Below are 17366 nucleotides of genomic sequence, written 5' to 3' on the forward strand. Positions count from 1 at the left end.
ATTTGCATCAAAGAATATGTTGCTCTGTTGTGAAAGGAAGCTGCGAAGGGGAAGAAAATTGACACTTAGAAGAAGGCAAGAGAAAGTGAGCTTGGGACTTGTAGATTTATAGAACTTTCTGGGTGCGTTGTGGATGGAAAACCCACATCTTCTTACACCTCCTTGTGGCATCTTAGAGTTGGCATTGCAAAGGGAGCCAGGCAGGGACGATGATCTAAGTTTAGGAAAAAAAAAACCCTCCGTTTTTATGATCCTGTAATCCCTTAATTCGGGGTAGAGTCAGGGTGACTGGATGGAATTGAGCATTTGCTGGCCGGATACACTTCCTAACACCATGCGGAGTTAGCAGCAGATACTTTATTTCCTTTGTGTCGTAGGAGAGAAACATCTACCACTACCTAGGATCGAACTCTCAGTTCAAATATTTTTATTAGTTTTAAACTATCTTTTCTTTTATGTATACTGAGAGCGTATGCACCAAAGACAAATTCCTTGTGTGTCCAATCACACTTGGCCAATAAAAAATTCCATTCCATTCCATTCCATTCTATTCTATAAGGCTCATATGAGCCACACAAAAGGCATAATTTATGGAAAGGTTTACATGTGATTTTACAAGAAAATGGTAACCAAATTTTTAAAACTCCCTGAATTTTTGCAAGGCCCCTTCAAATTGTGAGGCCCTAGGCTGTAGGTTGCTTAGCCTCTGTCTAAATTTGGCTCTGAAGGAAACAAGGAACCATATGGCCTTCTCCTTCTTGCCTGGAACGTCTTTTCAAAGAGTGTTCCTAAAAGAAAGAGCTTGGCAAGCTAGAGAATTGCCTTTCGGTTGGCATTATTCTTCATTGGACTTTGCGCCAATGTTCCTCCTTCCTATTTCATTTTTTATAAGTTATATCTATTGCGCCAAGTTCCTTGTAAAGGTCATCTAAAGTCAATAAACATACTAGAGCAGGGCTACCATGCGAGGTTTTATGAGAACAATCAGCCTTTGGATTTCCACCATGAGCTTAGCAAGTCTTTACAGCATCTGGACAAGCAATAAGTCGGTTTCGGATTCAGCCTGTTCAATCAGCAAAAACTTACCCAAAAGCTATCTAACCTAGTACAAAATAATTAGGGTTATAGGAGTACAATATGGCGTTACTTAGGCTATATTCTTTACAGGAATAATTCCATTTCTCACAACAACTATAAACAATTTTAGCAACTTCACACCCGTCTCTTAGTTAAAGTACAACTTACACTCATTTTACCTCATAACTTGTCTCTTCACTAAAAACTCTTCACTAAAAACTTAGAAAACTTGGAACTCCGTCACCTTCGACAAGACCTAAGTTTAACTCATAGAATCATCTATTGTAATGTCCTTCTTGTTAAAGACGACTTCAGTTTTAATTGCAATAATACAAGAGCAACCAATAGATTTAAACTTAATGTTAACCGCTTTAATCTAGATTGCAGAAAATATGACTTCTGTAACAGAATCATCAGTGCTTGGAATACTTTACCTGACTCTGTGGTCTCTTCCCATAATCCCAAAAGCTTTAACCAAAAACTTTCTACTATTGACCTCACCCCATTCCTAAGAGGACTATAAGAGACGTGCATAAATGCACAAAAGTGCCTACCGTTCCTGTCCTATTGTTTCCTTTCAATATATGTTCTTGTATATAATGTTGTGACAAAAATAAAAATAAAATAAATAAAATAAATAATAAAGTTATCTCTGCTCTTGACGTAGTTTCTTCTCGCATAGCTTCTTCTCCGGTAATATTACACTATTAACCAGAGCATACAAAACATTTGCTAGACCAATTCTCGAATACAGCTCATCTGTCTGGAACCCGCACTGCATATCGGACATTGATACAATTGAGAGAGTCCAGAAATATTTCAGGAGAACAGTCCTCTACTCCTCCGCTTGCAACAAAATACCTTATGCCACCAGACTTGAAATTTTGGGCTTAGAAAATTTAGAACGACAATGCCTTTGGTCTGACCTAAGCATAGCTCATAAAATCATCTGCTACAATGTCCAACCTATCAATGACTACTTCAGCTTCAACCACAACACTACATGAGCACACAATAGATACAAACTTAAAGAGAACCGTACAACACTCGATGGCAGAAAATATGACTTCAGCAACAAAGTGGTCAGTGCCTGGAATGTACTACCTGACTCTGTGGTCTCATCCCAAAATTTAACCTAAGACTGTCTACTATTGACCTCACCCCATTCCTAAAAGGTCTGTAAGGGGCGTGCATAAGAGCACCAGCGTGCCTACCGTCCCTGTCCTAATTTTCCCTTTAATTGTATTCATTTTATGTATTCAATTCATGTTTATATATATATTATCTAATATGTACTTGACAAAATAAAAAAATAAAATAAAAAAATAAAATTAGCTCCATCTTTGGTTATCAAGCGGAGCTCATTTTTCTGGTATGAAAATCCGCCTCCTTGTGGTCTCTTTAGGTATCTACTGGCTTACTTTCCTTACACAGAACTTCCTCAACTTACAGCCGCGATTCAAATCCAACCCAAAATTTCTGTTGCCGTGAGACATTTGTTAAGGGAGTTTTGTCCCATTTTATGGCCTTCCTTGCCAGAGCTGTTAAGTGAATCACCAGGGTTGATAAGTTAGTCACCCGGTTTGTTAAGCGAATCCGGTTTCCCCATTGACTTTGCATGTCAAAAAGGTCACAAAAGGGGATCACGTGACCCTGGGACCAGAGGTGGTATTCCGCCAGATCTGTTGTGTCTTGCCCGCCCTCAGAGCAGCCGGGGCCTTCTTACCTGCTCCCCAACACTGAGGAATGTATGCCTTCCGGCCCAAGTCCTGGCTCCATGCCCCCACAAACTGCAGAAGAAGGAGCATCTCCCTGCCCCAGCCCTGACTCCATGCCCAGGCAAACGGAGCAGCTAGACCCCTCCCCCTCATCCACAGCAGGTGAGCCTGAGGAGGGTTTACTCCCAAGAACAGCTGATTGGAGTGACCCTCGCATCAGAAGATTGGAGAGGCGGAGGCAACAGAGGGAAGGGAGGGGCAGGCCTTAATGAGTGCTGAGTCATGGAGCCACACCCCATGGCCTATATAAAGGAGCTACTTTCTGGCAGTCTCTGAGTCAGGCAAAAGTCAAACTTATCTTGCTGAAGTCACTTACTGGTCTCCTGCCTGCTCTGAGGACTTTGCTAGGACTTTGGGCAGAGCTGCAGAGGCAAGCCTGATTCGGATTTCCCGGACCCAGCCGTCAGCGGAGGAGTGGGACACGACAAGATCCGACCGGTTCGCCTGAACCGGTATGGCCCACCCACTTGCCCCCGGCTCTATGCCATCCTATTTAGGCACGTTTTTGAGGCCGGGCACACGCGCAGAAGGCGCGCGCATGAGCGCAGCGCATGTGTGGAAGGCCGGGCGCATGTGTGGAAGGCAGGTGCATGCGCAAACTGGGTCCGCGTGCACATGAAGGGAGCGTGTGTGCGTGCGGAGAACCAGTAGTAAGTTAATGTGAAACCGACCGTTGCCTGGGATATTGCAACCGTAATAAGTATGAACCGGTTGCCAAGCATCCGAAGTTTGATCACGTGACCATCACCAGCTGAATTTTGATCACGTGATCAGCAGCAGCAGCAGCTTCAAAGGTCATAACTGAAAAACGGTCGTAAGCCACATTTTTTCGGTGCCGTTTTAAGTTTGAATGATCGCTGAATGTTGTAAGTCGAGGACTACCTGTTGGGGAGAACAGTAGCAGAGAGAGTTTGTTGGCTGCATTCAGGGAAGTACAGGTAGTCCCCGACTTACAACAGTTCGTTTAGTGACTGTTCAAACTTACAACGGAACCGAAAAAAGTGACTCACGACCGTTTTTCACAGTTACGACCTTTACACCATACCTGTGGTCACATGACCCAAACTCAGATGCTTTGCAGCTGATTCATAGTTACAACGGTTGCTGTGTCCCAAGGTCATGTGATCCCCTTTCGTGACCTTCTCACAAGCAAAGTCGATGGGGAAGCCAGATTCACTTAACAACCGGGTTACTGGAGACGACTTCCGGTGTCCAGCGGCAACGGACGTCTGGAAGGCTTCTCCTGCCTCCAGCGCCCGAATCCGGCCGCCGCCGAGGCCCTCAGGGGCCAGGTGTTCCGAAAAGGACACCTGCCGCACGGACGGCTCGCCAGGGGTCTCCCAGCCGACATACAGGACTGTGGGGACCGATGCTGGCGCGTCCTAGGCTTGGCGGGGTTTGGAGGCCACAGGCCGCGGCCATTATTTTGGTCGTCGCCTGGGCCGCTGTGCCCGGTGACACCGGGGCATTGGATTTATAACTGCAGCAGCCTGGTGGTGAACAGGAGCGGAGAAGAATTGAGGAGGAGAAGGAAGGAATATCGGTGGCGTGGTGGAGTGCTCCGGTGCGGGGGTTTTCTCCCCTGCGGTTGGAAGGAGCACGAGTTATTCTGGAGAGAGGAGAACTTAAAATAAGAAGATTACGGTTTTGTGGAGCTCTGGAGAAGAGGTGATGGAGAAATTTAGGAGGGAAGGTTTGAGGCCCCTCCTTCTGGGGAACAGTGGTGGCGTCCAGCTTCCGCCTTCACTATGAGAATTTTGATGACATCACTTCCCTTGACTTCCTGGTTGACTAACTGTACTCTGGACTCGTTGCTCCTGTGAGTGCCCCTGGTGGATCCGGAGGAAATTACAAGGATACTGTGCCTGCCTGAGGATTTTGTATTTTTTTTTTTCCTTAATGGCAAAGGTCAGAGACCAACTGCTGGAGAGATGGAAGAATTTTGGAAAAGTTATCTAATATGGACAAGAAATTGGATGAAATAAGAGCAGAAATTGTGACTATCCAAAAGGATTTAAAGGATACTCAACAAGTTTCAGCAGAAAACAAGCAGAAAGTGGAAGGTTTGGAGGGTGAGATCGGGCAGTGCAGAAAAGAGAGGAGGCGACAGGCAATGCTGTGCTTGGACTACAGATGGATAAAATGTCTTATTTCCTTAGGTTTCAAAATTTGGAAGAAGTGGACCAAGAAGACTTGAGAGATGTTGTGACTAAATTGTTGGGAGAATTTCTTGGGAGAGGTGTTGATTTCATGAATTGGGATGTGGATCGAGTTTATAGAGTTAATTAGCAATATGCACGCATGCAGTTCCCAGAGAGGTTCATGTCAAATTTGTGAGAAGAGGCGAGATGAAATTCTTAGAAAACATAGGAGTGGGGCACTGATTTACAGGGGCAGGAGATAGCCATTCTGAGGCAGATTCCCAGACAGGTACGTGAAAAAGAAAGAAATATTATTTTTGTCAAGCAAATTGTACCAGAAGGAGTGGGCTTCAGATGGCTGATGCCAGAGGATTGATGATTTTCCGGGAGGGCATTACGAAAAAATCAGTACAATTGCGGAGGCTACGGCCTATGTGGAGGAACACAAAGCCCTCCTGGAATCAGATGACCCAGGAATTGAAGAAGGGAGGTTATAGATCATGGGCGGAGCGGCTGCCGCTGTTGCGGCCCTGGAGTTGGGTCAGGCTGAACCCAGAGTTCTGAGATCCAAAACTAGGAAGTGATAAAGATATTTGGGATTGTGTTGGTTTTCCTTATTCTCTTTAGTACGATATTCTGTTTATTCTTGACCCTTCTTTATTACGTATTTAAAATTTGTAAACTTAGCTACTTCGTGTTACCTGCTTGCCATATGGCTGTTGTATGTGTTAAAAAATTTGAGTAAAATTCTTATTTTAGATAAGAAAAATGAAAATTTACCATACCTGATATGTATTTGTATAAACCTATTTTTTGACTAATAAAAACTTTTTGATTAAAAACAACCGGGTTACTAACTTACCAACATCAGTGATTCACTTAACACCGGTGGCAACAAAGGTCGCAAAGCGGGGGAAAAACTCACCCAACCAATGTTTCCTTTAACAACAGAAATGTTGGGCTCAGTTTGGGTCGTACGTCGAGGACTTCTTCCAAATCTAAGTTGTCTCCCCTGGGAAAAAGTAGAGTGGAATAAATAAAATATAGGTAAACAAGGCAGGACAACAGCAGCAGGTGTGTTTGTTCCAGTGGTTAAATGCAAAATTTGTTACTACCGGTTCTGTGGGCGTGGCTTCGTGGGGAGCTAATGTGACTGGGTGGGCATGGCCAACTTTTTTTTTTTTTTTTTTTACTTTTAAAAGTATTTTTTCGGCTGAAGAAAAAAATGCTTTTAAAAGTAAAGGAAAAAAAAACCCTCTGATGATCACACGGCTCAGCCGGGCATGTGGGGGGGGGGAGCAGGGATTTTTGCTACCGGTTCTCCGAACCACCCGCCGCCATCGCTACCGAATCGGGTGATCCGGTCCGAACCGGGAGCATTTCACCTGGCATGTGTCCCCCTCCCATTGATGCTGTGCATGGTACAGCCCAATCTATTCTTGCCAACAAGAGTTGGAGTGTGGTTCACCAAATAAACTCTAACACATTAACAGAATTGGAAAGGACCTTATAGATCATCTAGTCCAAACCCCCGGTCAAGCAGGAGCCTACACCGTTTCTGACAAATGGTAGTCCAATCTTTTCTTGAAAGTCTCAAGTGATGAAGCTCCCACAACTTCCGAAGGCAACTTCTGTTCCATGGGTGGATTGTTCTCACTGTCAGAAAATTTCTTATTTCCAGGTGGAATCTCTCCTTGGTCAGTTTCCATCCATTATTCCTTGTCTCGCCTTCAGGTGCTTTGGAAAATAGCTTGACCCTGGCAGACCTTCAAGTATTGGAAGACGGCTATCCTGTCTCCCCTGGTCCTTCTCTTCACGAGACTAACCATGCCCAGTTCCTGCAACCGTTCTTCATATGTTTTAGTATGATTACCCACGGCCTGCATTAATCCTGGGGCGAGGGAGCATGCACTGTTGACTATTGATAGGGCATCTTTGATGGACCTTGGAACTGGGCAAAACTTCCTGGTACAGAATGGGCTGTTCCAGGTTTGGACAGATCTTGGGACATTTGGGTTTTAGAGGGTACATTCTGTGATCCTTCCATTCAAAGTAAACAGATGCGCAGCTGCTAAACCTCATTAGTGCCCTAAGAGGAAAACAGGATCCCTTAGGTCAAACAATGGATAGAGAAGGTTGGTGGTGGTGGGGTAATGTAACTGGATGGGCGTGGCCAACTTTTTTTTTAACTTTTAAAAGCATTTTTTCTACGACGTCTTTGGCCGAAGAGGTTGTAAAAAAATGCTTTTAAAAGGCTCTGACTATCCCAGCTGAGTTGCCTGATCGTCAGAGCCTTTTGTTTTCTTTTAATAGCATTTTTTTTGCCTTTAAAAGAAAACAAAAGTCTCTGATGATCAGGCAACTCAGCTGGGATCGTCACAGCCTTTTAAAAGCATTTTTTTTACAATCACTTTGGGCAAAGAGGTTGTAGAAAAATGCTTTTAAAAGGCTCTGATGATCTCAGCTGAGCCGCGCGATCATCAGAGGCTTCTTTTTTTACTTTTAAAAGCATTTTTTCGGCCGAAGAAAAAATGCTTTTAAAAGTTTTTTTTAAAAACCCTCTGATGATCACGTGGCTCAGCTGGGCATGTGGGGGGGGGTGGGCGCCGGGATTTTTGCTACCGGTTTTCCAAACCACCCACTCCCATCACTACCGGATCGGGTGATCTGTTCCGAACCAGGAGCATTTCACCCCTGAGCTAGTTAAATATAAAACAAAGCTCTCTGTGATTATTTCTATCAGCTGCTCTTCTTATGCTTTCTATCCCCTGTGATACTGGAAGGAAATCCTGGAATTAAAAAAACATAACGATCATAGAGTTAGAAAAGACCTTGGAGGTCATCTAGTCCAACCCCCTGTTCTCTCAAGGAGACTTATACTATTTCTGATAAATAGCTGTCCAGCGCCTTCTTTAAAGCCTACAGTATTGGGGACACACACAATTTCCGAAGGCAATTTGTTCCACTGGTTAAAAGGTCCACATTCAGGCTGCGAATGCAAAACAACCCTATTGAGTTTGGTTTGGTAAACCATGGTAAATTAAGACCCTGGCTTGCACCACTTCTGCCTTCAAATATCTTAGTGCCCTGCTGTACTTCAGTTCCCAGCATCCGTCATTATATGGATCTGCTGGCTGGCATTGGACAGCCACGATTCTCTCCTTGTTAAGGTTTTAAACGGAGCATGATTAAACTGATGTTGCAGAACAGCCACACGGTGGCCCCCAAAACCCTCTTCTTAAATCCAGAGAAGAAAACATACTACATCCGTGGGGAAATTCTAGTGAAGAATTCTCCAGATGGAATGAGTTAGTTAGTTAGTTATTTAGTTAGTTAGTTTATTTGTCAAGCACGTATAAGATAACAGATATAAGTATAAACATGATTATGAATACAGGAAATGGATATGGATAAATGGGGACATTAGGACAGGGACGAAAGGCACGCTGGTGCGCTTATGCACGCCCCCTTACAGATCTCTTAGGAATGGGGTGAGGTCGACAGTAGATAGTCTAAGGTTAAAGTTTTGGAGGTTTGGGGATGAAACCACAGAGTCTGGTAGTGCATTCCAGGCGTTGACCACTCAGTTGCTGAAGTCGTATTTTCTGCAATCGAGTTTGGAGCGGTTTACCTTGAGTTTGTATCTCTTGTGTGCTCGTATATTGTTGTGGTTGTTGCTGAAGTAATAATTGACAGGTAGGATATTGTAGCAAATAATTTTATGTACTACGCTTAGGTCGGACCGAAGACGGCAAAGTTCTAAGGTGTCTAAGCCCAAAATTTCAAGTCTGGTGGCATAAGGGATTCTGTTGCGAGCAGAGGAGTGAAGGACTCTTCTCGTGAAATATCTCTGGACTCGTTCGATTGTATTAATGTCCCATATGCAGTGCGGGTTCCAGACAGATGAGCTGTATTCAAGAATTGGTCTAGCAAAGGTTTTGTACGCCCTAGATTGCAGTTCAATATTACCAAAGAAGAGGCTAGGCAATGTTAGGTTAACAACTCTTAATGCCTTTTAAGTTTCCTGTCGACTTCCTAATGGAAGAGGAAACTCACAGTTTAAGACTCGGCAATTGAGGGATAAGAACTCCAGCATTTTCTATGTGTTCAGAAGTCATAAAAAAATCTGAGGTGCAGCACTTCTAGGCGATTGGAGGACGCTGCCATTTCGGAGGGGCTGAAGCAGTGTTAAAATCCAATTTCTTTTACTACTGGTTCTGTGGGCGTGGCTTGGTGGGCATGGCTTGGTGGGCGTGGCAGGGGAAGGATGTTGCAAAATCCCCATTCCCACCCCACTCTGGGACCAGCCAAAGGGGGTATTTGCCAGTTCTCCAAACTACTCAAAATTTCCGCTACCGATTCTCCAGAACCTGTCAGAACCTGCTGGATTTCACCCCTGGTTTGAAGATGAGAATGGGACTTTTCCAGGGGTGAAATGCTCCAGGTTCGTACCAGATCTCCTGATCCCATAGTGATGGCAGCGGGTGGTTCGGAGAACCGGTAACAAAAATCAAGCTGAGCCGCGCGATCATCAGAGGGTTTTTTTTCTTTTAAAAGCATTTTAAAGTAAATTTTGACCCTGTGCCTCCGAGGTCAAAAACAACCCTGATGTGGCCCTCAATAAAATTGAGTTTGATGCCTCTGCTCTAGAAAGAGTGCAGAGAAGAGCAACCAGGATGATTAAGGGCACTGGTGGCTTTCAAAAGTTTTTACTACCAGTTCTGTGGGCCTGGTGGGTGTGGCATGGCTTGGTGGGCACAGCTTGGTGGGCATGGTGGGGAAGGATACTGTAAAATCTCCATTCCCACCCCACTCCAGGGGAAGGATACTGCAAAATCCCCATTTCCTCTCGATCAGCTGGGACTTGAGAGGCAGAGAATAGATAGGGGGCGGGGCCAGTCAGAATTTTTACTACCGGTTCTCCAAACTACTCAAAATTTCCACTACCGGTTCTCCAGAACTGGTCAGAACCTGCTGAAACCCACCTCTGATTAGAGGATGATTGGAGACTAAAACTTACAAAGAATGGTTACAGGAACTGGGCATGGCTAGTCTAGTGAAGAGAAGGATCGGGGAGACATGATAGTAGTGTTCCAATATTTGAGGGGAGAGAAGTGGGTCAAACTATTTTCCAAGGCATCCGAAGACCAGACAAGGAAGAATGGATGGAAACTGACCAAGGAGAGATTCAATTTATAAAGGAGAAATATTCTTGACAGTGAGAACAATCAACCAGCGGAACAGCTTTGCCTTCGGAAGTTGTGGGGGCTTCATCACTGGAAGCTTTCAAGAAGAGGCTAGACTGCCATTTGCCAGAAATGGTGTAGGGTCTCCTGCTTGGGCGGGAGGGGGGGTTGGACTAGATGACCTACAGGATTCTTTCCAACTCTGTTACTCGGTTAAAAGTGTAGGAATTTAGCACCCACCCCCCTCCTAGAAGAATGAAATATTTTAGAAAATATTTAAAAAGGCAGAATATATTTCCCTGGATGAGAAATGGAGAAACATGTTTTAAAGACAAAGCAGCTTCCTGACTCCCCCCCACCTTTGTCAATGGGCCATTAAAGCCTCAGCTAAGCTCACTCATTCTCCCCACCTTTCTCAATGGGCCATCATCATCTGCAACATAATAGAACCCATCTAGAACAGAAACTCACCACATGGCACCTGGGAAGATTACATCAGCCAGCAAGGCTAGCTAAGACCCCCACCCCCTGGGAGTCTGACAGCCAATCAGGATACTCTTCCTGTGCCCCAGAAAGTTCAAAGCTCAGAAAAGGCATAAAGCCAGGGAGCACACAGGATCTCAGCCCTTTTCTGTTCAGGAACTCAAGCCATGTGATCCTGACCACCATTAAACCATCTTTCCAAGCAGCCTCCATGTTTCCAGTGTCTTTGTCCCCACTTGGAACTGAACCCAGATGGATATTTCTTCCAACAAAAGCAAAAAGCCTTTCGAAATGGACTTTCCAACTCATCCGCGACGAATAATTTTTTTCCGCCGGGATTGCATTTTTCTTGCTGTTTCTTGTCATGTGGGATTTCCCTCTTCTAAACCGGTTGGGCCACCTGTGCATTCAAGCGCAGCATCCATTGTTGTTGCTGGATCTTGATTCTAAGGGGACGGAAACATCTGCATTGTTTCTAAAAGAGGGAACAGGCTTCCTGCTGGCTTCACAATCAGCTTATTCATCCCCAGTGCTTTGAGAGGAAGTGGGGGGAAGGCAGAGGGGAGAAGTGGCTTTCTTTCCTTCCACTGGATTCTATTCCTTCCCCTTCCAACTTTCGTTGGATGAAGTAACGGTGAGATCAGGGTCTGTGATAAAATGAAGAAAACCAGGGTTTCTTTCCACGCGTTCCTGTCAGTATTTAAGTATTCTCTCGAAGAACCTGAAATCATCGGTTTCTGGCAGAATAAAAAAATAAAGAAAATCAGGAGGCTGGTAGCACCTTTTCTGACTAACAAACTCATGAAAAGGCATAAGTTTTTGTGAACTGCAGTTTATTTCATCAGGCATATATTTGTGTGTGTGTGTTTTGCCACCCTACACTAACAGTTTTCTCCTATAAACTCTTTCTGCGCTCTGCTATACTTCTGCTCTGCCAAAGTCCTGGATTTTCACCTAAGTTAAGAGATAGTTCAAGTACTGGTGTGTTTTCAAGACCTTCCTTCCTTCCCTCCTTCCTTCCTTCCTTCCTTCCTCCCTTCCTCCCTCCCACCCTCTTCCTTCCTTCCTTCCTTCCTTCCTTTTTTCTTTTCTTTCTTTTCTTTCTTTTGTTCTTTCATTCTTTCCTTTCTTTCTCTTTCCCTCTCTCCTTCTTTCTTTTCCTTCCTTCCTCCCTCCCTCCCTCCCTGCCTCTCTCCTTCTTTCTTTCTCTCCTCTTTTGTTCTTTCTTTCTCTCTCACCCTCTCCTTCTTTCTTTCCCTTCCTTCCTCCCTTCCTTCCTCCCTGCCTCCTTCCTTCTTTCTTTTTTCTTTCTTCCTTTCCTTTCTCTCTCTCTCCTTCTTTCTTTCCCTTCCTTCCTTCCTCCCTGCCTCCCTCCCTCCTTCTTTCTTTCTTTCTTTCCTTTCTCTCTCTCTCTCTCTCTCTCCTTCTTTCTTTCCCTTCCTTCCTTTCTTCCTCTCTGCCTGCCTCCTTCCTTCCTTCCTTCCTTCCTTCCTTCCTTCCTTCCTTCCTTCCTTCCTTCCTTCCTTCCTTCCTTCCTTCCTTCCTTTCATGGCCAAATGATTACTGAATAAAACTACTCCAAATTTTATTATTAGGGGTCCTAAGGAAGCATTTACACAACTGTGCATTTTGGACATTTTTCTCCGCATGAACGCTAAAGCAATGTTTGTGTTTGTCTATAAAGCAGAAGATGAAGCTGCTTTCCCATCACTGGATATTTGTGGCTATTATTTCCTCTTGTTTTTTTTTTCCTAGCTTGCTGAATTTCCCAGTGCAGTTGACAACAACGTTGAAACAAAAGGGCTGGATGAGCATGGCCCATGAACCAGTGAGTAGCAAACCATATTATGCAAACTCAACCTGTGTAGTTAGTTTATGGTTTGGTATGATGTGTAAATGCAGGAAACCTGTTTACGCAATCATGAATAAGTGAAGGACAAGTAAACATGTTGCTCAAATACAACCAACAACTTTTTAAAAATATAAACAGTTCAGCAACGTATAAAAAAAGTTTCCAGAAAAAAAGAAAAGGAGATCAGAAGGACTATAACCCGACTTCAGGAATGTTCAATAAGAGGTCCCCAACATGGACAGTGCTATGTCCCTTTACCACAGCGGTTCTCAACCTGTGGGTCGGGACCCCGTTGGGGGTCGAATGACGATTTGCCAGGGGTCGCCTAAGACCATTGGAAATATGGGAAGTATACTTGCGAGTCGAAGAATCGCGCTCCAATGGTTGACTCCACAAGGCAGCTGCAGGCTCTTCCAATCGCTAGCCGAATTCGGCTTCAGGCGCGATGAATTAAAAAAGAGAGAAATCTTTGCTCTGATGTCTCCCTCTCAAGCCAGCTGCAATCACTCCCAATTGCTAGCCTAATCTGGCTTCAGGCGCGATAAACTTAACAGGGGAGGAGTCTCCCCTTTAATGCCTTTGTCCTCAAGGCAATCGCAAGCAGTTCAGATCGCTAGCCAATACAGCTTCAGGCGCAATAAATTCAAAACAAAAATAATTTTACGGTTGGGGTCGCCACATCGTGGGGAATTGTATTAAAGGGGTCGCCACGTCGTGGGGAATTGTATTAAAGGGGTCGCAGCACTATAAAGGTTGAGAACCACTGCTTTACCACCACTGACCAAACCATTGTTCATGGTGCAGTTCAGCTAAAAATGCCTCTTAATTCTCTATATATAGATTGATACCTGAAGCCTTTAGCAATTCAGAACTGTAAAAATTATACATGTAGAGAGATCTTTCTTAGCTTAAATGCAAAAAAGAAAAAAAAAGAAACCACCCACGTCTCTCAAAACTATAGACATATATTCATAGAAACATATACCTCAGGGGTGAAATGCTCCCAGTTCTGATCAGATCTTGCAATCCGGTAGCGATCGTGGCTGGTGATTCGGCGATCCGGTAGCGATAGCAGAGCAACGCTCCACCCACCCGCCCAGGTGTCATTACTTCTTGATTTTTAACCAGGAAGTAATGTGTTTTTTACCTTCTGCACATGTATAACATACATAACATAATAACAGAGTTGGAAGAGACCTTGGAGGTCTTCTAGTCCAACCCCCTGCCCGGGCAGGAAACTCTACGCCATTTCAGACAAATGGCTATCCAACATTTTCTTAAAAATTTCCAGTGTTGGAGCATTTACAACTTCTGCAGGCAAGTCATTCCACTTATTGATTGTTCTAACTGTCAGGTAGAAAGCATGCGTAGAAAGTTTTGCGCATGCACAGAAAGTCTGTGCCAGAGGTGAAATGCCCCCGGTTCAGACCGGATCACCTGATCCGGTAGCGATGATGGTGGGTGGTTTGGAGAACCGGTAGCAAAAATCCCTGTCCCCCCCGCCCCAGCTAAGCCGCACAATCATCAGAGGGTTTTTTAAAAAACTTTTAAAAGCATATTTTCTTCAGCCAAAAAAATGCTTTTAAAAGTTTTTAAAAAGCCTCTGATGATCACGCAGCTCAGCTGGGATCGTCAGAACCCTTTAAAAGCATTTTTTCTACAACCTCTTCGGCCGGAAAAAAAAAGCTTTTAAAAGGCTCCTCTGGTGATCCCAGCTGAGTTGCCTGATCTCCAGAACCTTTTAAAAGCATTTTTTTAAAACCTCTTCAGCCAAGTCCAGAAAAGTCGGGAAGATCCGTAATCATGTGCCATCTACTGTTACCCATACACAAACTTATGCAGTACCTCCAGAGTCCCAATGCCCTGGTTGGCTTTGGATGGAAAGCTGGCAGAGCTTTCCATGAAACCCCTGGTAGAAATAATTGGGACAATTGATGCTGTCAATAAGTTGATGAATCCCAATGGGTCTCTCCATCCAATTCTAAGGAAGTGATTCAAGTTTTTTTCCCCCTTACGATTGTTGATCTATGAAGTCATTTATTAGTCTGCTTCAGGCACCAGACTACTTCTCCAGGGCCCTGGCTTTATGGTCCTGGCAGTTGACTGATAGTCATAGATTCCAGAAGTCGCTTCCCACTTCCTCAGCTGCTTGTTGTCTTCTTCTAATTGTCTAAAAGGCCTTCGAAAGGCTGTTATCAACAATCAAATCATTCTTTTTCCTGTTCTCTGATCTCCGTAATCACCCTCCACCTATGAAAATACGATTCTTCCCCTTTACACACACTTTCCATTCATTTACGGTCATGTTTTTATAATTGATATGGGTTGATTGTAGTGTATGTGCTTTGATCCCAATGGATAGATAAAGGTAAAGGTTCCCCTCGCATCATGTGCTAGGCATTCCCGACTCTAGGGGGCGGTGCTCATCTCCGTTTCAAAGCCGAAGAGCCAGCACTGTCCGAAGACATCTCTGTGGTCATGTGGCCGGCATGACTGAACACCAAAGGCACATGGAACGCTGTTACCTTCCCACCAAAGGTGGTCCCTATTTTTCTACTTGCATTTTTTATGTGCTTTCGAACTGCTAGGTTGGCAGAAGTTGGAGCAAGTAACAGGAGCTTACTCAGTTACGCGGCACTAGGGATTCGAACCACTGAACTGCCAACCTTTCGATCGACAAGCTCAGCGTATTAGCCACTGAGACACCATTAATCCTAACCCTAACCCATCTATACATACCAATGTATAGAATATGTTTATACTTAGGATCCAATTCCAAATAGAACATCTCATCGCTCATGGAATCAAACGTTTTGAGGTTAGTAGGACCTATTAAGTTGACAAACCAAAGCCTTAAATAGGAGATGGCTGCTTTAATGAACTGCAGTAATGCAGTGAGGTGAGCGGTACTTTTACTGAATCATTTTTGAAGTATGCAAGACATTAGTCCATTAAATCCATTAAACAAATATATATTACTTTGGGGATGGAAACAGGACAGAAAAAGATATGAATAATGCAAGGTGTTTTTGTTTTTTTGTTTCAGGATATAATGGGGCAGCGTCATGTTTAATTGTTGTGCAATGGAATAAGGGCAGAAGCGAGGCTACAGATCATTGTAGCACAGTGTGGTATTTTTATGCATGTTCTTACCAGGAAATATCCCTCTGATTTTTTTTTTTTAATGCGACAGAAACTAAAATACTTCAGCGGAAGGTGGAGCGTTCAAGTGCAAGCGGCAACTCGGCAGTGTCCAGAGTGAAAGGAAATTCTTTCAGCCTGCCCTGTTTTAATCGGAGAGAAAGGAATGCATCGCGAACACATCCAGACCAGAGAAGAAGACTTAACACACTAGTCAGTCAAGCCCTAACTGAACTCAAGAATAAATTGGATTTTCAACCTCTGGAATAAAACCCCCCGGGATCGGTGAGTACTTGATTTAAGGGTCCCTCTGAGAAAACCAAACCAAATCTCTGAAATGCTGGATTATAAGAGAGAGAACCTGGGTTCCCAGTGGATTTCCATCCAGAGTCTGTAGAGGGAGACCGGAATGGGGCAGGAAGACTGGGATAAGCTGGACTGAAGGGCCATCGCCTAAGTTGATATTCATTGGAACCCTAGTGCACAACTGCCTCTCTAGCGTGGCATCGTAGAATGGACCATTCCTTAATCTGAAGTCTTGTTTATCAGGCCTGCCGCGTGTTTTCCTTCTAAAGCAGCCTTCGCTTATCCTTGAAGGGGTACCCGATACTCCCTGGGGCTATGAAACGGAGGCTCAGATCTAAGTCATTATACTGCCTTCCTCTAAACTATCGGCAGGTATCAGTGCACCTGAGAACAATATCCATCCAGGATCCCCCCCCCTCTCTCTCTTATCTTTTGGTGTATATCTGGGGTTTCTCCTTTTTTTCCCCCCAGCTATAGATGATCCGTATCTTTTTGGACCCACATGTCTATTGGCTAGCACTGGCTTATGGGACACATTTGGGGACTTGCAACGGATCAGAATCACGACCCACATTAAAAAACTTAGCCGTAGGATTTGGAGCCAGTGGGACCTGCTGGGCTTGGCTTTAAAAGAAAAAAAAGTGATCATGGGAAAAACTAGCATCGTGGCTTACAAGAAAACATTTACACTAATGATGGTCCATGGAAGTGAGAAATTTCTTTTTTTTCTTTTTACAATTAATGAGTGGAACAACTTTTCTGCAGAAGTTGTGAAGGGAAGTTTTTAAGAAGAGGTTGGATAGCCATTTGTCTGAAGTGGTGTAGGGTTTCCTGCCCGGGCAGGGGGTTGGATTAGAAGACCTCCAAGGTCCCTTCCAACTCTGTTGTTGTTGTTGTTGTTGTTGTTGTTGTTGTTGTTGTTGTTGTTGTTGTTATGTGATTTCCCCCCCACCTCTTAGAGCAATCTTCCCCAGTCTGGCATCTGTGAATGCCAGATTATTATTCCCATCTTCTGCATTTAGAAGACAATTTGGTGGATGTTATTGGGAAGGCAGAAGGTTGTGGTCAACAGCAAACTGGAAGATCTCATGCGGTGGAACAGACTAGAATGAAGCTCACACATGACATAGGAAGCTATCAAGGGGGCTGTTTGGTTCGGCTTAGTGTATTGCACCAAAAGAACTCTCGGCCAATTGTAATTAATTCAATAAAACCAAATATGTGAGCATGGATAATAATAATGTACCCAAGGAAAATTAATTCTCTGGGCATCTTAAATGCTACTAGAGATCTCCCAACTCTGAGTTACCGTATATGGGTTTATTTCTTACCAATGCAGGGACATTTTTGAAAACATCTGTGATCCATAAAGTTCTCCACATCTCTTTTATATTGCAAATAA

At 44.1% G+C, this 17366-nt stretch overlaps 1 protein-coding gene across 1 annotated transcript in view; it reads left to right on the top strand.

Annotated features, from left to right (window-relative positions):
• The first annotated feature begins 15707 nt into the window (after positions 1-15707).
• The window catches only part of RIPOR1 (RHO family interacting cell polarization regulator 1), a 158371-nt gene continuing 156712 nt past the window's right edge, over positions 15708-17366 (top strand). Inside the window, exon 1 of the mRNA XM_058154757.1 lies at positions 15708-15943. The gene's annotated coding sequence lies outside the window, so the exon portion shown is untranslated. The remainder of the gene's footprint in view (positions 15944-17366) is intronic.

This window comes from Ahaetulla prasina, chromosome 12 (genome assembly GCF_028640845.1).
Source record: "Ahaetulla prasina isolate Xishuangbanna chromosome 12, ASM2864084v1, whole genome shotgun sequence".
Classification (NCBI taxonomy): domain Eukaryota; kingdom Metazoa; phylum Chordata; class Lepidosauria; order Squamata; family Colubridae; genus Ahaetulla; species Ahaetulla prasina.